The sequence below is a fragment of the Myotis nattereri genome (assembly GCF_964212035.1).
Source record: "Myotis nattereri genome assembly, chromosome: 5".
Classification (NCBI taxonomy): domain Eukaryota; kingdom Metazoa; phylum Chordata; class Mammalia; order Chiroptera; family Vespertilionidae; genus Myotis; species Myotis nattereri.
Genome location: NC_138080.1, coordinates 48,630,512 through 48,655,679, shown reverse-complemented (window position 1 = coordinate 48,655,679; position 25,168 = coordinate 48,630,512). Strand labels below are relative to the sequence as shown.

Here is a 25,168-nt window from a genome sequence, read left to right as displayed (position 1 = left end):
ATGGTCACATCAGGACTTGTTGCTTAGCTCTATTTTAAAGAACTCTACAGTTTTGACAGTTTATAGGAATCATCTGGAATGTTATCTTACTAGAAATTATGGATAACCCATTAAAATATTTTTGAATATCAATATTAAGAGACATTTAAGCCATTGAAGCTATAGTTTACCCATTGGTAGATGACAAAAATTCTAAAAATCAAATATTGTACCTTTTTTGATAACTAATTTTTGAAATGTAAGCTATGTCTTCATGTGATGTTAGTAACCAATTATCAGTTAGGGAATTTCAGGCCTTTCTGACAAATTGGAAATCTCATTTGGCAGATCTTGTTTATTACATTACCAGGTATGCCTACAGAGGAAGTCTTTAATCTTCTAATTTCCTGTGTTCTATGCTTTTTTTCTGATATGACAGCAATCGCAACCTCATAATACTCATAACTTAGAATTACATTAACACCAAAGCACTCTAATGAAAATAGAACCCTCTTTTCTCCATGCATTAGAGATGTATATTGAAATATTTTGAAACTTTCAATTGTATCTTTAATTATTTGACATTCACACAAGTTCTTATTCTAAAATTATTTTGAAATACCATTGAAATCCATATTTTATATATTCCAAGATTACATTTATACGAAATTTGCCTGATAAAATGAATTTTGATTCAATTGTTAATATGCTATTGGTTTCTCAATTGATTTTTGTGCTTAAATTGCCTATTTTTAGATGAGTTAAAGCCTAATATTTTTAGTACATAATTTTGAGGTTTACAGTATTTTGATATCCTTCCATGAAGTTCATTGAAGATAATAGCAGAGAAGTGAAGACAGTCCGACAGTTTTGAAAAAGGATCAACTATTTAGGAAGTCATATTTCACACTGTTCTTCAGTGACACTATGGCTATGTTAAAATAGGATTCATTATGCTTTTAATATTGATTGGAAATTTTATAAGTATTACTAGGAATTAATTTCCTTTGAAGAATAGTTCTAATATAAGGATCCCAAAAAATCAATCTCTCCCAATATTATTCAGGGGACTATTTTAATTTGTGATTGCTTTATTCATGTATATTTAAGATAATCATTCTACAGTTCTCAGTGATGAAATAATAACATTTTAAGAAAATGGCTTAAAATTCCGTCACCTTAGTTGAGTTTTTAATTTTCCAAAATAGTTTAAAATATTTACTACAATCAGAAGGATAATATCATCGTGGAGAGTTTGCATATGGTTATGCTGTAGCAAGCTCCTAAAATATCAGCTTTCCCCTTGCTCAGTTGAAAAAAAAAAAGTTACTTAACTTTGCATTCAGTTGAAAGACCCAGCTGCATTCATCACACAATTTTTCCCTTCTCTCTTTCAAGTGGATATTCTTCACACTTCCCATTCAAACATGATAAAAATAAAGTACATTCCTCTTTCATTCCTAGCTATATTTTGGGTACGTCTCTAAAAATTAGGTCAGGTAGCTAGTTGGGAATAGTGAGTGGATAGGAATGGACTGTCAAATTCTTATTTCTAAATGCCATTGGACATATTACACTAACAAATGAAAGTATTATGTAAAACTAAAAGATGGTAAGTCATATATATGAGCCCTCTATTAGACTCTTTGTCTAATTGTTTCCATGTCTTTATGTTTAAGAAATAAAATATAGCTGGTACAATAAGTAATACCTGAAATGGAAATTCTTACCGTTATATGAAATTGAGTTACTATATTTTTAACAGATTACAATGTTATACATTATGAATGTTTAGTTCCTTGGCATTTCAATTTAGAAAACTATTGCTGAGGCAAACATTTGTTTGCAGGATTTGTGAAAAATGTGGGTTTGTCTATCGCATTCCATAGTTACAATCCTTAGGAAGTCCAAGTACTGTAAAAACAAGTAAATTCACCTCTAGAAAATGTCAACAAAAGGATTGACAGTTTTATTTATTTGTTTGCTTTGGTAAACAATAATTCTAAATAAACCCAAGATAAGTGTACTTATGGCAGATTTGTGAAAATTATTCTTAAAAAACAATTAAATGTTGAAAAGAACGTGAGAGCAATAATTTAGAGTTTTTACCTTAACAATTGCATTATATCAGAACAGTTCTATTTTTTACTCTATTTGTTTTATTAAAAACATACTTTGTAAATTAAATGAGGGCAAAATGTATTCTATGAGTTATTATTGATTACCTTGAAGAAAAAAAGGCCAATATAGTATATGTACAACTTAATAACATATGACTAACTGGAAAGTCTTTAATTAGAATATGAGTATCTCAAATACTTCAATACATTTTACTATACACCTAACTTAACAATAGGAATATAAATTCATTGTTGAGTAACTAATTAATTAGAAATATAATTCTCAATTATTATGAACACATTGTCAGACTTTTCTGATTTTATTAGCTGACATCTGTTCCATTTATGGCCTTTTACTGCTAAAATATGGTAACATTTCTTCATGCAAGTGATGTTTTGTGAATTTTTGTGGTAATGTGAGTTTTTAAAAAATTGATATTTGCAAATTTTGAAAGTCACTAAGTATAATATTACTTGGATAGTAATTGATACTTTGGCAGACTTTCAAAAATATAACAATTTATACCCTACTGGTTTGGCTCAGTGGATAGAATGTTGGCCTGCAGACTGAGGGTCCCAGGTTCAATTCCAGTCAAGAGCACATGCCAGGGTTGGGGGCTCCAGCCCCAGTAGGGGGTATGCAGGAGGCAGCTGTTCAATGATTCCTCTCATCACTGATGTTTCTATCTCTCTCTCCCCTTCCCTTCCTCTTTGAAATCAATAAAAATTAATATATATTAATTGTTATTATATGTATACTAGAGGCCCGGTGCACAAAAATTTGTGCACTCGGGTGAGATGGGAGTCCCTCAGCCCGTCTTGTGCCCTCTCACAGTCTGGTACCCCTCGGGAGATAACGACCTTCTGGCTTAGGCCTGCTCACGGGTGGCAGAGGGCAGGCCCAATCCCTAGGTGCAGCCCCTGGTTGGGCTCAGAGCAGGGCGGATAGGGGAGTTGAGGCGCCGCGCCCTGTAATGCACAGAGCAGGGTCGATGGGGAGGTTGCGGCGCCATCCCCTGTCATGCACAGAGCAGGGCCAATCAGGGGTTGGGGCACTGCCCACTATCACTCACAGAGCAGGGCCCATCAGGAGGGTTGGGGCTCTGTACCCTGTCACGCACAGAGCAGGGCCCATCAGGAGGTTGGGGCGCTGCCCTCTATCACCCACAGAGCAGGGCCGATGGGGAGGTTATGGCTCTACCCCTTCACACACAGAGCAGGGCCCATGGGGGGCGGGGAAGGGGTTGGGGTGCCACACCCTGTCACACACAGAGCAGGGCCGATCAGGGGGTTGGGGCGCCGCACCCTGTCACACACAGAGCCGCAGGGCGTTCAGGGGGTTGGGGAGCGCCCCCCCATCAGGCACAGAGCAGGGCTGATCAGGGGGTTGGGGCGCCTTCCCCTGTCACGAACAGAGCAGGGTGGATAGGGAGGTTGTGGCCCCGCTCCCTGTCACACACAGAGCCGCAGGGTGATCAGGGGGTTTGGGCGCTGCCCCCTGTCACGCTGATCCAGGTGCCGGGAGGCCTCGCGGTTCCGCTGATCCCGGTGCTGGGAGGCATATTACCCTTTTACTATATAGGGTAGAGGCCTGGTGCACGGGTGGGTGCCAGCTGGTTTGCCCTGAAGGGTGTCCTGGATCAGGGTGGGGGTCCCCACTGGGGTGCCTGGCCAGCCTGGGTGAGGGGATGATGGCTCTTTGCAGCTGGTCACACACCCTTCAGGGTGGGGGTCCCCACTGGGGTGCCTGGCCAGTCTGGGTGAGGGGCTGAGGGCTGTTTTCAGGCTGTGGGTGACTGAAGCTCCCAACCGCTCCTTTTTTTCTTTTCTTTTCTTTTTTTATTCTGGGCCAGCTTTAGCTTTAAGGCTTGGCTCCAGCTCTTAGGCCTCTGCTGCTGAAAGTAGGTTTCTGGCCTTTGCTTACAATGTTGCAATCCTGCTGGCTGAAGCCAGGGGAATTCTGGCCTTTGCTTAAAATGTTGCGATCCTGCTGGCTGAAGCCCGGCGGACTAAAACAGGTTTCTGGGGTTTTGTTTAGCTTCTATATTTGTTACATAGTTGCTTAGAGTTGCAGCTCAGAAGCCTGCAGCGGCAGGCGTGGAACGTTGGAGTCCTCCCTCACTGAAGCAAGCAAGCCTCATGTTAGTTTCAAGCTCACTGGCTGCCGGCCGCCATCTTGGCTGGCAGTTAATTTGCATATTGCCCTTATTAGCCAATGGGAAGGGTAGCAGTCATACGCCAATTACCATGTTTCTCTTTTATTAGATAGGATATATAACAATTTATGTTATCAAGTATAACTCCATAAAGTAAAAGTAAATTAATAGAATTATATTCACTGGGCATAATCTAAATGATGTCTCCGAATGCCTTATTCAATAACTTTTAAGTATGGATTTCATTGAAAGTAATAACTTTTCTCTGAGAATTAAGGTAATATTTATTATCCATTCTTTAAATTTTTATTTAAAAACTTGGTACAAGTTGAGATGATCCTGATGCATGTCTTTATGCTGCAGCAAACAGGAAGACAAACATCCTCCTCTACCTAATGATGCTATTCTCATTCACCTGAAGAGGTTTCAAAAAGAATCTGAATGTGTTTTTCACTTGTGCCAAGAAGGGCTCAATTTATATTATGCCAAACACATCATTGTTCTCCCTGCATTTTGTATATATTCTCTAGTTTTCCAAAGCATACCAATAAATCATCTCCAATGGGTCACTTACAGGGATGGGCAAAGGTAGAATTAAGGTTGTTTGTTTGGAAAAGACAGGCTGGTTCTGATTATTACAATAACTTTAATTCTGTTTCTCATACACACAATTGTAAAACTACTTTTGCCAACCCCCATATTTTGGTTTCAGGGTGATTAATTGTGAAGCTTACTTTGCACCAGGAGGCAGTGCTATCTAAAATAAATGAAGGCATAATAGGTTTGGTGATTTGGGGAAAACCCAGAATAATTGGATTTTTTCTCTGAATAAATAATAATTTAATGCTGTGTGTAATATCAAATGAATATTTTTGTGGCTTTTCTTTAAATAATTCAATTGTTTCTTACCTGCACTGTTCAATAGTGATCTTCCTTCAATCAACAATATAGAATATATTTATTCTCGACTTTTAACAGAGCTAAAATTGTTTCCAAAATGTTTTCTAAATATTTCAAAAGCTTTCTCCTAAAACAGTTGAATGCCATATTTCAAAAAATGTCATGTATTATTAACCAATAGGTGTTTGATGGCATCATTTATTTAGCTTTACAAAATAACTTCACTTGCAGTGGTTAGTCTTTATGATACAGCAGTTCTTGAAATGGTCATGTAAAAATTACAATTTTTTTTGTCACAAGTTCTTATTTTATCTGCCAATAAAAAATTAAATGGTTTACCAGTTTTCCCTTTTTGCTTTGTGTCCCCAAGCACTTTCAACATAAAATTTTGACTATATTAAAGAAAATATATTTAGTTGCTTTTTAAATAAATATTTCTGCCTTTTAATCAAAGTTCTTAAGTTAGCATTTAATGTAATACTATTTAAGTATTTTGTAAGTTATTTGAATTTTTTGAACTATGAAGGATATACATTTTCTATAACAAGGATTTGTGACTGTAAGTAGTATTATATTTAGTGGCTTAATATGAGACAAAGTAGATGTACCTTTGTGCTACTCTGATGAGTTAGTTAACTTGGAATTTTACCCATTATGTCAAAGATAAAATAATTTCACTTGTAAATAATTGCAGGATACATTTCATACTTTAAAAAATTGATTTCAGAAGAGAAGGGAGGGGGAGAGAGAGAGAGAGATAGAAACATCAATGATGAGAGGGAGTCATTGCTCTCGCTGCCTCATGCAGGCCCCCACTGGGAGTTGGGTTGAGCCCACAATCCTGGCAGTTTGCCTTGACTGGAATAGAATTGTGACCTCGTGGTTCATAGGTTGATGATCAACCACTGAGCCACACTAGCTAGTGTGTATTTCATACTTGTAACTCATTATATGGGTAACAATCTGTTTAATTACTTAGATGATAAGATGTAAGTGTTTTTACTGGAAAATTTTATATCATTCTAAATTTAATATCATTGTTTCTTAAGTTACTGGTACATGGAATCCTCATTCATTGGATATTGGAAAGTAAGAGAAAAATGGTTACATACGGACTGTGGTATTGCAAAAATCTCTATCTAATCCTCTGATGAGGGTTACCTTTGCTTTATTAAACATATATCGTAATTTTTAAATGTATCTTGATTGTTGAAAGTATTACAGATATCTTCTTTGTTGACCCCCTCCATCCCATATGCACTTCCATCCCCAAACCTTTACCACACTATTGTCTTTGTCCATTGGCTATGCATATATGCATATAATTTCCCCAGTTATTCTCTCCCCACCCACCCACCCCCACCTTTCCTCTCAGATTTTTTAGTCTGTTCCATGTTTCTGGATCTATTTTGTTCACCAGTTTATTTCCTTCATTAGATTCCATGTATGAGTGAGATCATGTGATACTTGTCTTTCTCTGACTGCCTTATTTCCCTTAGCATAATATTCTGCCAGTCACTCCATGCTGTCTCAAAAGGGTATGAGATGCTAACCAAGGATCTCTTTCCTTCCATTATTCCCCTTTCAGGAAACAGCTGTTCTTGTTCAAAGCAGGAGAGTTCCACTGAGAAGCACTAATTTATATAACACTTCTCAAGATATATCATAGGGTGTGGACTCAGCATGCTTAGGCTCCATTTTTTTTATCCCTACTTAAGAATTCAATCTCCTTTTATCACTTATAATATGGATATAATAAAGCACAAAATTCTGTTTTAAGGATTAAATGATATAAAGTATATGATCCTCTGAGTAGAATGAAAACTCTTGGTTTATGTGAGTTTTATTTCAATATGCTTTGAAATATCTGCAACCATTTTTAATACATTTATGGCAGAAACATATTTATGAAAAAATAAGCTTTAATTTCATGAAATGTTAATATCAGAGGCCAAGACATGTTGATTTTCTTCCTTCCTTCCTTCCTTCCTTCCTTCCTTCCTTCCTTCCTTCCTTCCTTCCTTCCTTCCTTCCTCTCTCTCTCTCTCTCTCTCTCTCTCTCTCTCTCTCTCTCTCTCTCTTTCTTTCTTTCTTTCTGTTGATTTTACTTTGCCTCATCATTTTGCATATTTCAAGGTTATAATCCACATTATTTTCCAAACTTGGAGACATCTGACCTACTGATATTAGATAAGCTTGAGGTGTTTGCATATTTATTCTTATGCTCACATTATTCTTATTATGCTCCTATCATGATGTATGCAGCTTCACGAAACAAAGGCTATAATACGATGTAGTGGATGTTGCTTTGAACATAAACATATGGAAGACTAGTACAAATTAGTGTAGTGATATCCTCATCTGTATAAAATGTGTGTAATTATAGTTCCTTCTTGATAGGTTGGTTTTCTGATTAAATGCAGAGAACATAGCAAAAATGATGCGGTATCTGATATTTTACTCTTTTCACAACCTAGCAAGTGAGCCTCATAGTTGCCTGGATACTGGCAAAAGACATGAGGCTCCCATGTCAGAGACAAAGAAGTTTATTACTCATAGCTATAGCAGTAAGGAGTGTACCAGCATTTGTGGCAATTCCCACAGGATTATGGGAAGAGGGCCAGATGATACCTGCCTATGAAGCAGTTTGCATTATAAGATAGGACCACTCCCCTCCCTCCACCCACTCAGCTTAAGGAATGAAATATTTTCTAATGAACAGGAAACACATTTGCCCTGTCCTGATAACTTTTTAATTTTATTTTATTGATTTCAGAGAGGAAGGGAGAGGGAGAGAGAGAGAGAAACATCAATGATGAGAGAGAATTATTGATTGGCTGCCTCGTACACACCCCCTGGATCGAGCCCACAACCTAGGCATGTTCCCTTCACCACAATCGAACCAGGGACCCTTCAGTCCACAGGCTGACGCTCTATACACTGAGCAAACCTGCTAGGGCCAGAAAACTTTTCTTTATTACATTTGCTCTATTACAAAGCTATTTGGCCCTTGCTTCAGAGGGAGGCATTTTTTCTGTCTTCCAACGATATTAACTATACAGAATCCCTGAAAAGAAAGCCTGGGATTAAAAAACAACAACATTCAGTGTTTCTTGTCTTAAGACTTGCAGAAATGCAAGCGACCCATGGAGATTTGTCTCAGAACACTTAGAATAGTAGGGGAACAACAACAAAATAATACCTTCTCAGTAAACATTTATAATTGCCTCCACTCCACCACCATCACCACAACCAAGATCAGAGAGTGTTTTTTCCTAGCTTATCCTTGGGGGTGCAAGTGAAATTAGAATAAAGCACCTATAGGCTTCTCCTGTTCATGGCCTCAAGTTAATGTTTCATGGAAGGGGAGATGTTTCTAATTTTGCTTCTATGGTAAAAGAGCAATAAATATACAACATATAGATAGATGCAGAGAGAAAGACATAATTTCTTTTCTTTCTATAATGTTAATGTGTAGTCATTTGAAAAGTCAAATAAATTCAGAGAGTTAAAAAGATTAATTGTAGCAATTCACAATTTCTGTCTAATTAATAAGTGCCAGGCCCTATGTAAGGCACTTCACTTGATTTATCTTGATTTTACATATGAATATTTAACATTTATGAGCACTTCTTTATTGCCAGTTTTTCCACTAAGTGCTTCCCATGCCTTATCTTATATAATCCTTAGAAGAATTTTACTTATACAAAAAAAGAGTAAATTTTACTGTCAATCTTTTTAAAGAGCTGGGTAAAAATAGGTTTATAGTGGTTCATATGGAAAATAATACGACAATTAATAAATAAGAATACAAGAATAAACTTTGTGTTTCATGCTCACAACTATTAGCCTACTTTTGCCAATACCTTTATATTAACAATCATTACTCTTTGGGCATATGTGAATTTTTAATAAATGTATATGCATATATTTCTGCAAAAAAAATGTCAGTATTCTTTTCTTGGAAATGTTTATGGATATCATTGGTTCTCAAATATTCACTCAACAACCATTTCAAACACCATTAGCATGCTTCCTCTTTATAGACTTTTTCTGGAGTTGTCATTTAAAAGTTACATTCCCAGATTCCCCTGCAGCTAGACTTCTGGATATGTTTTAGGTTTCTCCTATCAGATTCAAGCAAGCATGTCTTTTATTAAATTCTTTTTGGAAAACAAGTACAGTTTTGGGAAAAGAAAATTTCTTTCTTGGATAATAGCAGCAAGACAGTGTAGATCTGAATCCAACAACTAGGGTAACAGCTTCCTTATGCAGTCTGTCCTGATAATGGCAGAAGCAGTAAACTCTTTGATATTCCAGTCTGTGGTGCGGTTTTTGTTGTTTCTAAGAGCAGTGTATACAGCCCTTTTATTCAATACCATGAGTTACTTTCTATTTATTTTAATAGGTATCCTTTACTTAAATAGTGCACATTCTATTATTTGTAACAAAGAGCTGCCATCCATCCATTCTGGGACTACCAGGGAGAAGGATCGGGTATGGAAGAAGTAAGCAGCCAAGGGATTATCAAAGACCTATGTAGCAGATCTTTGGGAAAGAGTCTAGGAAGGACACATACCTGCAAGGCTGGTGCAGACTAGGACAGCCTGGAGGTACCAGGTGTTGAGCTCCAATTATAGAGCAAACACAGGTGGTGTTCAGCCACATGTTACACCTTGCAAGTATAGCAGTGGGACATTCTTAAGTCTACTAGTCCTGAGGCCCTGAACCTAACTGTCCCCTGTACCTGGGCTCCTGAGCATTAAAGAGAAAAAAAGAACATGATATAGAAAAATGTTAGTTACATGCAAATAAGTGGTTAGAATAAGATGGGACTTGGAGACATTGTAGAAAATAGGTCTACCTTTCATCTACCTTTCATCTAGTGCCAGTATTCCACCTTTGTGTGGAGATTACCTAAAAATCAGTACAGCGGTCCGGTAGGGTTTTAAGATGCAGTGATGATTCATGCAGTCACTTATTCAAACTTTTGTGTTGAGCATCTGTTATGTTCCAAATACAATTGTAGGCACTGGAGATATAGTAGTGGTCACAACAGGAAAAAATGTTCTGCCTTCCTGGAATCTTAGATCGGAGCTCCTAGAAAATCTGTCCACACCATAGGATACCAGCTGTTTACCAAAACCAGTGAAAATCCCAAAAGAGTTCACGCAAATTTTCTTCTCTTCCTCCTTTGACTATCCCCTTTTTGTACTTTACGTAGGCTCCGGTCTGAAATATAGGGTGAGACACTAGTAGTAAAGGGTGGTGGAGGCAAGAGAGTTAACAGAACTGATCAATTAGAATCATCCTGAGAAAAGGACAAACTACCACTCTAAGAAGTTAAACTGCTGCTAGCTCTAATTTTCAGGATATAATTCTCAGAAAAAACTAATAGGAAAGGACTCCATGTCATGTATTGTCCCTATTTGGTCTTCATCAACATTTTATCCTCTCAGGGCAATGGAGCGCATTGCTTTCATAGGGAGACTAAGAGCACAGAGGTCGAGTTTAAGGTTTACCTCAAAAGGCATAGGTAGTTTTCTTGATTTTCTATATAGTAATCCTACTTCTTTATTATTTAAATTGCTCTCCTCTCACAGGCATGGTAGACATTATTATTCCACGGTAATTTTTAATAAATGGTGTTTTAAGTTTCTCCTTTAAAAGAATCCTGGTATGGAGGTTATTGTGTAAATTATATATGATGTTAAAATATTATAAATTGTACAATATATGTTATAGTATATAATATATATTGTGTAAATAAAATATAATCACAATATTAAATGATTATATATGTGATTTACTTTCTGTTTGTGTATTTTTGTTTTTTTGTTTATGTTTGTTGTAAAGGCTCAGAAGACGAGCTAATATTTATCAACATATCCATTTATTTACTTTCCTTCTTTGGCGTAGTATATCTTCTTAAAAACTCTGAGAAGTAGGCACAATTTTATATGTAAGGAAATGAATCTTGAAGGTTAGTAAGTAACTAACCCAAGATTACACAGCTAATAAATGCCTAAAGCTAAATTTAAAATAAACTTACTGCTTTCACTTGGACTTGTAATTTTCAGAACTTTCTCTATGAATCCTAGTGCATGTGAAATATTTCTCTTTTTTGAATAAGTCTATATATATATATATATATATATATATATATATATATATGAATATATTCATTGTTTGGAACTGAATAGTAACCAATGTAAATGACGTGCCAATTGCAAAATGGAAAAGTTCTGCCTTCTCAACAATTGAATAAATACGTTAGTTATTTAAATGTCAGAATCAAAATGAAAAAATCATGCTTGCCTAGCAGGTATGGCTCAGTGGTTGGGCGTTGACCCATCAACCCCAGCGGGTCCAGGGGTCCCCAAAGGTGTGGACGGAGTCGGCGAAGAAGGAATGACACGGAGTCAGCGTTCAGTTGATCAGCAGCCTAGCCAGGATCTCCAGCCAGGATCTCTAGCCAAGTTCTGGTCTGGATCTCCAGAGAGGTTCTGCTTAGGATCTCCAGTCAGGTTCTGTAGCCATGTTCCCTCGCTAGGTTCTCCAGCCAGGTTCTGTCCAGGTTCTCCAGACAGGTTCAGTCACCAGGTTCTAGTCAGGTTCTCTTGCCAATTTCTGTAGTCAGGTTCAGTCCAGGATCTTTTGCCATGTTCTCTCCAGCGAAGTTCTTCTGTCTGTAGGTTCTGTGTAGGTTCTGTCTTCTAAGTTCTGTGTCCTAAGTTCTGTGTCTTGCTGTCTTGTTACATCTGTATTTATACCAGTTGATTCAATCCTATCAATCTCTATTACAAAGGTTAGGGCGTTTCTTATCTCCATTCCAGGGAGTAAAGATTATGTAGCTTAAGCATGATTGTTCATAGTTAAAGTGATTAATTACCCGCCTGGCACTTAGTTGAGGGGTTTTATTCCCTCCCTAACTTCAGGGGAAAATCCCTACCTGGGGAAACAGCCTTTCTCAGAGACCTTGGTTAAAACACATAGTGCCAAGAAGGTGAGCAAACATATTAAGAACAGTATGCCATATATGCCAGGTCCTTTGAAACAGCAAGGATGGACCGGCTCCCGGCACAGGTCGTGGTTCCATTTTGGTCAGAGCACATGCCAAGGTTGTGGGCTCAATCCCCAGTGCAGGTCATGCAGGAGGCAGCCAACCAATGATTCTCTCTCATCATTGATGTTTCTGTCCCTTTCTCCCTCTCTCTTCCTCTCTCTGAAATCAATAAAAATATATATATTTTTAAAGTTAATGCTTCATAGCTAATAAAAATGGGAACAAATTAAAAACTTTAAATGGGATTAAAAACTTAAGCCTTTGCCCTAACATAAAGAACTTAATTGCTCTATGATTTAAACAATTGAAAGATTCATTTTATTTTCAACACAAATTAGAAAGTAAAATAAATGAAATTAAAACATTATATTGAGTCTTATAAATGGCCTGGTAATCATTTGGTTCAATAGGCAAAGGGCACAAGATAAATATGTGTGGAAAAAGCATAATTTTTAATTAAAACACTTTTAAATTTATTATTTAATAGGAAATATTGTCTTTCTTTTCTGCCTGGTTAAACAGAATCAATTAGACATGTGATAAGTTAATCTGCCTGTGTTAAATACTGCCTTTGATATTCACAAGCTATGTAACTGTAGGCAAGTTATACCATTATTCTGAGCCACAATTTTCTCTGCTCTGAGTGAGAGACAACCAATAGCATCCATGTAATTGAGCTGTTGTGAGGACTAACTATGATTACATATAGAAGAGTTTGGAACAGGTTCATTACTATTTGACATGTGAATTAAGGTTTGGGGAATTATTTGATAACTATATCGTGAATTATCTTGGATAAGATCAGAAAGATATCTGTAGTAAGGAGAAGGATACCCTTCAATGTCAATATCATTCACAGCACTAAACTTAATTGCCTATTTTTATAAATATTGGACATAGTTTTGATTAAACAGATTTACCTTAAATTCAATTTGTTCCACAACCAAAGTGATTAGCTTTATCCACAGTGTGAGTTTATGCACAGGACATGTGTCTCATGACCCTGGTTAATCAAGAGATAAATGTGCAGTGTTACTTACTGAAATTGGAAACAAAAATATATGAATCATATATTTCTTCACTTATTTATAAATTTTCTCATTTACAATGTTGGTATTATTTTGGGGGGTGAGAGTCAAATACGATAATATATGAGAAATACTGAGCATGTTACCTTGAATCACATAGGTATTCATAGGATGTTAATTAATTATAATCAAATTTCTGTTTATAAATATATGCAAATTTTTGTATAGGTACTCATATATATGCTAATATTATATAGAATATTAAAGATTATATGCAATTCATAATACTTTCTATAAATGTATGTATGAAATATATTTAAAATAAATTTACACATCTTCTTACATCCTTGGATATGTAAATTAAGTTACTTTTCACCTTTCAAAAAGCTACTATGTTTATAAAACACATACACAGTCAACCAGTTTCTTTATAGTTATCCTTTAAAAAATGTATTCATAACAGGTGCATTGGCAGGTGTGTTGTTCATAAAAGGTATTTAAAAATGTTTGTGAATAAATGAAGAATAAGCTAGAAAACATATTTAGTTACAAAAGTGTCATTATACCTTCACATGAAAGCAATTAATGCAGTCCAGGAAGAATTTTTTAGACTAATTCCAAGTAGAAATGTGAAACATTTATTCACAAATGAATTATTTTACCTGTGTTCTATATTTTAACAATAGCAAAGACTTGCCCTTTGAGTCATCTTTTTATATGCATAATCTAGAAATACAATATGGTGAAGTCTATTATTAATTTTTACATTTATTGCTGTACATAAAAATTTTATTTAATATTAAGACTTAAGGATTGCAATGTGGAAACATATATTTTCATTATGAATTAAACATGAATTAGTATCTGGATCATATGTTATGTTCAGATAATCTTCTAATGAAAATATACATAAATTCTGATCAGTACAAACTGTTTTTATTTCATAAGAAGCTTTAAGGATTATACATGTATTACCAAAATTCCATTTTCACAGTTGAGGTAAAATGTGTGCCATATTGTAAAAATACCAAATTTTAGATTCAGAGAGAAAAGTTTTTAAATGCTGACTGACAAAGTCAATTTTACAGGCCAAAATAACTTGAGGGACATAATTAAAGGGTAGAGAACCAACAATAGGAAATGTTTTAAATCTTTGATTAGGATAAAACTATTTAGATATTTGTGGATTAATCACTCTCAAAAGATTCCTAACTTTAACCTGGTATTATTGGCTTAGAGAGTTTGCATTAAGAACACAGTGAAGGCATTAGGTCTGCTGTGAGTTCTTCAAGTCATTATCGCTCATACTTTGAGTGTGTCAGATCTTGAATAATATGTCTACATGGTGTTTTTTAGGCTATAATGGAAAATAACTTCCATTGTTTTATTTTCCCACTCTTTTTAGAAAACTCATTGATAACCTGTTTATAAAGTTGCTCTCTTTCCTTCTCTACTATATAAAAGAAAATCTATGCCTTAGATCCAAATGCCTTTCTCCTCTTAACATCCTTATGTTCCTGTCCATGCTTTTGTTTTTAAGGTTTTAGATTCAGTATATTGTTCTGTGTCTGTCAAATATATCTAGTGTTCAAACAAATCCTGTGCACCTTCACTTTCTTGGCTTAGGTAATCCTCTCCAGGAGATACTGACGTTTAGCCACAGCATGGACTGAATCTGTCATCATCCCATCTGCTTTCTTGACATACGTCTCTTCTATGCTGTGCTTTTATTATGGTCTCAGTTCCACAAATTTACCTAACACGTTCTCTCAAGGCACAGGAAATTTTTGTATAGCTAACTAAATGTAATTTCATCACCTAAAATTACTGTTACTTTTTAAATCTCAGGCTTGTGGACTGACTCCATGAATTCAAGCCTAATTCCTCCACTGTTTCCTCTTTAGCTTTGAATGCAAATTGAAAATTGAAGCATCAAACCTAAGCCTGACAATAATAATTTCAAACCAGAACCTCTTTAGTATTATGTAGGGTGCTTGGAATCCAGCTGCCTCGAAGTATAAAAGCCATTCCCTGTAGCCAAGGTTGAAAATCAAAATGCAAATGGCACAGAACTAGTCAGCTCTTTAAAGTCTCAAATGTAGGTATATAGGAAGATTCCATTTTCCATAAAATTGGACTCTTGCTTTAGTTAAATCTGATGACTCAGGTCTGGGCAGTTCATTGGCAGCCTCCACACTTGCCTGAGATAGTGCAAGTCAAGCTCCCTCCGAATGCACTGAGAACCCGGATTCCCGAGGATTGCCCCTAGGAGGCTTTTGAGTGTGCTATGAAATTTCTGCCCACAAACAGTGCATTTTGTTTTCTGAGATCCACATGGCTTCTATTTTGTTTAAATTCAAGATGCCAAGTGCCATTGCCAAGATCAGAACACTTTTGCTTAAGGCCTGCTGTTTGCAAACCTATCTTTATATCTCTTTTAAAAATTGCCCATGGACAATTCCTTCCTATGCTGCAGTGACCAGCCAAGGCAGAAAAATAAATCACTAATGTTGGAGTTAAGGCTTTATGACAACCTAAAATTCATTTACATGACCTAAACTAAGCCTTTCCAAAAAAAAAAAAAAAAAGACTCTTGCTTAGTAATTCCTGAAGTAGAGCCATGTGCCATGATCCTGACCTATAAAACCTAAATCATGGGAAGTGGAGAAGAATCTTTTATTTATACAAAAAGTATATAAAGGAATTAAGCAGAACAAGGACACTGTTGTGTTTTGTTCTTCCCCTAATTCAACTCTCACATTAGTCCTGCCTTCTCCCGAGGGAGGAATGCAGACGGGAGAGGTATGTATTATACTACTGGAGTTTCTCCAAGTGGAAGGGAAGGTCAGGAAAGGCACAAGCTTTCTCCACTTCATCTTTATTCCTTGATCTTCAAGACTCTTATTCCCCAAATCTCAGGAGAACTATTCTAGTGGTCACAGGGAATGTTTGAACTATAATAGATACTGGTGAAGCTTTTCTGAGAGGTTCTGTTGTACTGAGTAAAAGTTATAATACTATAGTTCCAATGAAATATAATACTGTACAGACGAAGGGGTGGGAGCATGATCCTGGAAAAAAGCCTATAAACCCTCAGTTTAATAATATTAAACACTCATATATGTGCTACTCATTTGAAATGCATTTGCTATATCTAAATGTCTTATCTAATTTACGTAAAAGATAAAATAAAGCTATCTATGTAACTTTCAAGTTTTGCCAAATGGGAATTTTTCTACCAAAATTCCTTAGTAGAGTAGGATTAAAATGCATATGCTTCGGACTATTTCTTTTTAATTAATATTTTGCCACAGATTTTATATGAAGAAATAAATGGAATATTTTTAGCTATGACTGAAATAAAATTTGGGTCATGTTGTTTCATTTTAACTGTGATATTTTTTGTTTTTGCTAATAGTGCTTACTTACTTGAAGAAGTTAGATATTTAAAATTGTATCAACATACCCAAAATTACATCAATGCAAGATAATCAAGTGTTGTTAACCTGAAGAGTTGGAATAATGCTTATTAAAACTCAATACTTTCACCTTTGCAAAATCATCAAGATTCCTGTGTGTAGCATCTTCTCAGGATAAATATATTTTTATTGCCTTAACCTGGAAGGTGATATTGGAATTTACATTTAACTTCTGTCTGCTCCCTTCCAGAGATACCCCCACTGAGAGTTCATGCAAATTGCGTATCCATATTTGATGTGCACTAGGTCGTGCATTCCTGGTTATTGCCTTCAAACCAGGTGCATCACATAGGGACTTAAAGTCTATACATTAATAGAACACCATTATAAATGCAAAGTACTTGCCTAGTTGGCTATATAGCAAAGAGAAAACTCATGAAATATTGTACCTGTCCGATAGAAGCTTGTGATCTATTAGAAAAGTCAAAAATACACATGGAGAGCCCTGCTGGTGTGGCTCAGTGGTTGAACATCAACTTATGAACCAGGAGGGCATGGACCAATACCAGTTAGGGCACAAACATGGGTTGAGGGCCCGATCCCCAGTAGGGGTCATGCAGGAGGCAGCTGATCAATTATTTTCTCTCATCATTTATGTTTCTATCTCTCTCTCCCTCTCCCTTCCTCTGAAGTCTATATATATATATATATATATATATATATATATATATATATATATATGTATATATATATATAAAGGAATATTGCAACAGAATAAACAAGACACTAGAAATAACAAATAGCAGAAGGCCATTTGATACAGTGCTGGGAAATTGGGCAAGGTTTGGTAATTACTTATCAAAGGGACACCTGTTCCAAGCAATTGACACAACTTAAACTCAGTCTAGGTGTTAATATAGTAAAATGACAACTACAAGTTCTTTGAGTGGGCTGAACAGAGACAAGACTGGAAACACAGGAAAAATTATATTCAAAATTTTATAAAAAATATTTTTAAACATTCTGTCCTGCTGTTGGTCCATATGTCAAACCTTTGGTCTTGGTTTTATTTGGAAAATATGGTCTCTGGTCTTGGGCCTAATTTGTACCAGAAATTCAAGTCAGATATTTTGGCATATAACCTTTATGTGCCTGGGGATAGAAATCTTAATGATTTGGTGATAAAAAGAATGATAGTTCAGCACAAGCATTGCATTGAATATCTGACGTGAGAGTTCCTCTAACTCTGAACCCCCACTCTCCTAGGCACTATTGCATCCTAGTTTTCACTGTCATACACACTCCCCATAACAGTATAGCCAAGGAAGAAGGCAGTGAAGCAAATGTGCTCTTCCTTCCTGGGGGCCTCTATAAATTGTTCTAGTGTTCCCGGCTTCTATTGTGCTACATAGCATTCAAAATCTAATTAGCTTAAACACCAAATTACCATATGGCCCAGCAATACAACTCCTTGGTATATGCCCAAGAGAAATAAAAGACATATGTCCAGACAAAACTTGTACACAAATGTTCATAGTGGTATTTCTCACAATAGCCAAAAAAGGAAACAATCTAAATGTTCATCATCTGATGAATAGGTGGATAAAATTGGTATAACACGATGGAATATTATTCTGTAATAAAAAAATAAATGAAGTACAGCTACATGCCACAACATGGGTGGTTGAGACTTGAAAACATACTAAGTGAAAGAATCCAGACACAATAGGCCATGTATTGTATTGTTGCATTTATATGAAATGTCCAGAATTAGCACATCCATAAATACAGAAAGTATATTAGTGGTTGCCTAGGGCAAGAGGGGGTAGAAGAAAGATGTATAGTGGGTAGGGAGTTTCTTTTTGGAGTGATAAAAATGTTCTAAAATTAGAATGTAGTGATGGTTGTAAAACCTTGTGAATACACTGAAAGTCATTATATTCTTCATTAAATTCTACATGAATAGCATGGTATGTGAATTGTTTCTCATATGTTTCTTCATAACTTTTTATCTTTAGCGTAACTATCATATTATTTTACAGCCTATTTAACTTCTCTGTGATCTTTAGCAATAATGCCTTACCACCTCAGGGAGCTTTGAAAAAATGTATGACTTTATAGGTGTACGAGTGCATTAGGGAATGGGAAAACGGGTTTAGATATATTGTATGATGCAACCTTGTTATTTTGAAATAGTGTTGTATCCTAAGCTCCTAGGTTCAGTGTGCTGAACTCTATAAAAAGCAGATTAACCTGCAAGTAGAAACAAAGACTCAAGAAATGCTTCAGAATCACCACTTATGTATATATTCTGTACTAGGAAAGAGATAAGAACAGTATAAAAAATGTAATTGGTTCTACTTCTTAAAACAAGAGCAAACAAAAAATAACAAGAAAATTTGCTTAAAATTACACATGGAAAAACAAACACTAACAGTACCATGGCACTTTTTCTCTTTATAGCCTGCCACTATGCCACCTAATTTGTAGAACAATGGTCAGAAGTGCCTTGAGTTGAACAATTATTTATATAAGGTACATAAGATGTAACACAGAATACTGAATGATAATGAAATCTTTATGCATGCACAGAATAATGTAGGATTAAAAAAAAGTAATATTTACTTTTTGTGTATGTCAGTTTATTATTTTTATTTTCATGCCAGCTATTAGCTTCTAGTCTATGAGTTAATGCTTTTAAATATTAATTATATATTAAGATGTATTATTCTCTTTTATATTGTCTACTGATAATTTAAAGGACAGTCAGAGCCCTACAACCTTGATCTATGAATCTAAGGAGTGCTTATAATTGTAGCCTTTTGCATTATGCTGGTTTCTACCGAAACAATTATTGTATTTATTTTATGCTTTTGCCTTTTCATAGAATTGCTGCATTTCATTAACAATTAAGGTTATGTTCCTGTTCACTCCAAGTATACTCCTTTGCCCCTACCCCAGATCCTAGCAAGCTATTATTAGTGCCAGCTCTGGTTAACATTTACATCAGCTGGAGAGGAGATGTTACCGTGAAGTGCAAATTAAAGCCTGCTAAAATGCTGCTGCCAACAATTATACTGGGGAACGAGTACATTTTTTCATTTATTTCAATGGGTCAGATTAACAAGGCTGCATGCCACATTATCATAAAAGGTGGCCTATGCTGTCAGTTCTCATTATTGTTAAAGAAATGACATTTCTAGAAAGCTTTACTAAAAGAACACACATCTCTTGCTATAGTGGTTTAAATGTATGTATGTACTTATCAGACACTTTTTGCAGAATGTTAGAAGCAACTGTCAATCAAAGGTCAATTTTTCATTTCATCTTTTTTATTTCGTTTTTGTCTTCTCAATTTAATTTCTCTACAAAATCAAATCCCTTTATGTCAGCTAAATAGATAGAAGAGAAAATTTCTTGCATTTCAATAGCTTCTTGAGTAACTAAACCTGTTTAATTTAAAATACTATAATGCAAATTACTATCTTAGAGAAAGACTATGTAAATAAAGCCCACATTTAGGAAATTCATCCTCCATATTAAATATTAAGAAAAAGAATGATCTAAAGTCATTCATGCTAAAGGAGACAGAGCCCATCATTTTTTTTTTCTATAGAGTTCATTGTCTTTTGGATAATGATGTCTATCTCCTGGAAATTGTATTTAATAACTCATTGTTTATGCCTGTATAATATGAGCAAACATCACAATGATTATGTCATTGTTTCTATGGAACTCAAATAAGTTTTCTGTCCCTGTCAGAATGATGCATGAGTTATAAACCATCTCTAGATTAAAATAGAAAAAAAATTAAAGATGACTTTCCTATTAAATCATCTTTATATAAGAAAATAAATAAATTGGAAGTATACCAGATCACTAAATGGAATATTATCAATCCCTTTGCAGTCTCTTTCATAGAAGCTTCAGAAGTTAACCACTATGATAACTTCTGAAAATAAGTTTAATTTTACCTGTTTCTAATTGCTTGAAGCTGCAGTTTATTCATTTTTATTGCTATATAGTATTCTACTGAATGAATACACTACAATGAACTTACCCATGTGTGGTTAGCCAGTATATGGCTAATACAGAGCAGAGATTCATACCCAGTTTTTACTATGGTTGAGCCTGGACTATTTCTACCACTTTTTTTTAATGAGTTGAATATACTGCAATACTGTGTCCCAGGTGCTTCAAAGTTTACAGAAGGAGATATACTTAATTATAATGCACATTGTACCAAATCACATACAATATTTTATTTCCAACTTTTTTCCTAAAAATCAAAATATTCAAAAGGGTAGTGGCTTTATACATTTTTATTGTACATTTTTATATGTTACAATTTTTATTTGAAAAATACATCTTCTTGATTTTGGTAAATATAATACTTGTATATACTATGGTTCCTTGTAGTTCTCCCACATAATAAATTTAGATTGTTGAGTTATATAATTATCTTATTTTTTTCATCGGTATAATAACTAATAGGTTATCAACCACTGGTGAAATCCTGTTCCTTAATTGTGGGCCTGAAAAGTTACAGGTAAAGGGGGCCACCTCCTTAAATCCCTTAGAGCCTAACCACCTGAAAATAAGATTTTGATAATATATTAAAAGTCAAAATATCGCAAGGACTAACAAAGTGTTATCTGTGGGGTGCTCTCTGTGTCCCCATGGTCACTGCTGGAAGTGGGATTCTTAGGGTGCCACTGGAATAAGAATGTCCTGAGGCCCCCACAGGAGGGTGTCTCCAGCAGAGCTAGGAGTAAAACCATTGCACAGAGTATCTGCTCCATATTTGCACAGTACAGTTCAGCATCTGGCTAGGTTAGCTTTTGTTCTTGGCTGCATTGTATTGCATGTGTGGTCCATATGGTCATGGGTCATGTGGCTTCTAGAGCCACATGGCTATAGAGGGAGCAAGGGTGAGTGCAAAGAAGCCGGAGCAAAACAAAAGGAACAAGAGAGAGAGAATTCCTTTGTTTGGGGGACCTTACCCTTTTAAGATTTTACATGCTTGCAATGGCTCTGCCCTAGCTAGCCAATTATCTTTTCCCAGGTTAGACTAAGAGGCAAGCACCATCCCTATATCATCCTGACTTCATTGCACATGCATCCATCTTCCTTTTTGTTGGACCCTTTTCCCCACTGAGCTATAGAGAAATTGCAGCCTCCTAGTATAGCTGCCCAGGTGGCCATGCTTATAATGTCTGCCCTCCTCTATACTCCTTCCCTATTATTAATATTAGCCAGTTAGATACAACAGTAACAATCTGATGGTAACAGATACCTTATGCATTTATTTTTTTAATATGTTTTTGTTGATTTCAGAAAGAGGAAGGGAAAGGGAGAGAGAGATAGAAACATCAATGATAAGGGAGAATCACCAATTGTTGCCTCCTGCATGTCCCCCACTAAAAATGGAACCACAATCCCAGGAATGAATTGAACCATGACTTCCTGGTTCATGGGCTGATGCTCAACTACTGAGTCACACCTGGTCTGGCTATGCATCTATTTTTTTAATAAAAATAATATTTACTGATTGAATAATTTAAAGATTTGGGCAATCCCAAAGCCATGAGAATATTTTACTACTTTTGTCACTGTACATTATTTTTTTAAAAAGTCTATCACTAAAATAGAAAATTATGATATTGAATAGGGTCCATAGGACTTGAGTAATTGTCAAAGCAGGAAATCCTACTTGGAAAACAATGCAAGCTTAGCAAAATAAAAGAAATTGTGTTGGCTTATTACTAAGCCATTTAGAGCAATAAATAATACTGGGAATCAGGAAATATGATTTTCTTCTTATTTCTAAAGAATATAAGTTCTAATTCTTGAATAATCATTCTACTATAGAAACATGGGGCAGTTGACATTAATCACAGTTTCTTAAACTGATATACTAAAAATATATAAAGTTTCTCCTTGTAAGAAACACAGAGGACATAGATTATCTAATTTTTACATTATTTATTCATTTCTCTGGTTCTAATTTTTTAAGCCTTATAATGACTGGGTATTTGCCAGGTTAATTCTAACTGGTCTGAAATTGATTTTTTATATACTATTACTACCCCAAATACTTTCATTATTTCTCTGAATTTACAGAGGAGCTAGGTCTTTATGTTTAAAATAAAGCAGGAAAAACTTTTTTTACATTTATAGAAATATAAGTATTATCAATCATGAAATTACATGTGGTGGGATAAAAGTTGCAGGAATCTCCCCAAACAAATATAAATTAGAATGCAAATATAAATGTAATGCAGTTTTTATATTGGGACACTACAGCATCTCACTCTCTTTTATAGTTCTTACTTATATTATTCAAAAATAAAATCATGTTAAATTTGATTTATCCAATGAAATTTGGTAAGGCTTAGGTTATGTAAATAGCTACCTCCCATTAATTGGGTATGTGTATGAGCTGGGTATTGTGCAGTTACTAGCAATATTTCCTTAGAACAGTTGCTGACCCTCTCTCTGACTGAGTGGGGTTGTAAATAGACCCTATCCCAGAGTGTTATACTGAGGAATAAATGCGATGATGTATAGAAACAGAATTTTGCCTCACACTTATTACCTATATCATTGTTCCTCAATTTACCAAAACAAATGAGTGAAGGAACTGAAAGAGAAAAAACATATGTTTGTAACTATTCTCCTCCAGCTCCGTTGTTTTCTTTACTTCTCCCCTCTTTCACTGGCTTTACATTCCTCTTGAAACGTGAAATTTGGACTGGAACTCGTGGTCTTCTTCTGCACAGGATGGTTCCCGGGTTCTTGTCCAGGTGGGGTCAAAGAATGAGACCACGGACAGAAGGTGGTATAGTTAAACACGGAAATTTATTGAGAAATAAGTACAGACTCCCACATGGGGAGGGGGAGAGAGTCCCACTAAGTCCCTTTTTTCCACGGTTTATAAAGGCTGCAGTTCTTTGTGCCTTGACATCTCCTCTGACTGGTCACTATCCCCTCTGATGTGGTCACTATAGCAACTCCAGAGCTCAAACCTTGTGTGAGGTAGTGAGGTTCTCCTCTTCTTCTCCCTTATTGTTTTCCTATTTCCTTTGATCTTCCCCTTTTCTTTCGGAATGAGGGGATCCTCTCCCTTTATTCTGTAAATGTACACCTTCTGCAGCTCCCAGCCCCTTATTCTAGGGAATGTATCTTCTGCAGCACCCAGCCCCTTATTCTATGGAATGTATCTTCTGCAGCTCCCAGCCCCTTATTCTATGGAATGTACCTTCTGCAGCTCCCAGCCCCTTATTCTAGGGAATGTATCTTCTGCAGCACCCAGCCCCTTATTCTATGGAATGTATCTTCTGCAGCTCCCAGCCCCTTATTCTATGGAATGTACCTTCTGCAGCTCCCAGCCCCTTATTCTATGGAATGTACCTTCTGCAGCTCCCAGCCCCTTATTCTATGGAATGTACCTTCTGCAGCTCCCAGCCCCTTATTCTACGGAATGTACCTTCTGCAGCTCCCAGCCCCTTATTCTATGGAATGTATCTTCTGCAGCTCCCAGCCCCTTATTCTATGGAATGTACCTTCTGCAGCTCCCAGCCCCTTATTCTATGGAATGTACCTTCTGCAGCTCCCAGCCCCTTATTCTAGGGAATGTACCTTCTGCAGCTCCCAGCCCCTTATTCTAGGGAATGTACCTTCTGCAGCTCCCAGCCCCTTATTCTAGGGAATGTACCTTCTGCAGCTCCCAGCCCCTTATTCTAGGGAATGTATCTTCTGCAGCTCCCAGCCCCTTATTCTAGGGAATGTACCTTCTGCAGCTCCCAGCCCCTTATTCTAGGGAATGTATCTTCTGCAGCTCCCAGCCCCTTATTCTAGGGAATGTATCTTCTGCCGCTCTGCAGCCCTGCGCTTCTTCAGTGGACCCTTTCATTCCTCAAATTTCCTAAACCTGCCTATTTTACCCTTAAAAACTCCTTTCACTCTCAAACTCTGAAGTTTCTTAGGATTTGACTCCCATCTCACTGGATTTCTCATTTTACTCGTTCTCTCTCGTAACCATATTCCATCACCTGTGTTTACCTATCACTCACCTGTTTAATAAAGCATTAAATAATTAAATAATTCAGAAAGGAGGAGACCCCTGAGGATACAATAATAGAACGTGACTCATTGGAGTTATGGTTTAAGGACAGAAAATACACATATAAGCAGAGGGAGTTATGGGAACATGAATCACAAACACGAGAGCCTTACCTAATCAGTGAATGGAATGCTTCTGTGTGAAACTTATGATTAAAGTTATATAAGTGATATAGAGGGAATGCACCTCAGTGTCATAAAGGCTATCTATGAAAGCCCACAGCTATCTTTATACTCACCGGTGGAAAGATGAAAGCTTTTTCTCTAAGATAAGGATGCCTCTCTCACCACTTTTATTCAGCACAGTACTGGGAATTCTAAGTAGGACAACTGACATAAAAAAATTAAAACTATCCAAGTAGAAAGAAAGAAGCAA

At 36.1% G+C, this 25,168-nt stretch overlaps 1 protein-coding gene across 2 annotated transcripts in view; it reads left to right on the top strand.

Moving 5' to 3' along the window:
• FSTL5 (follistatin like 5) overlaps positions 1 to 25,168 on the top strand; it is a 594,131-nt gene that overhangs the window by 110,323 nt on the left and 458,640 nt on the right. The gene's annotated exons all lie outside the window — the stretch shown is intronic.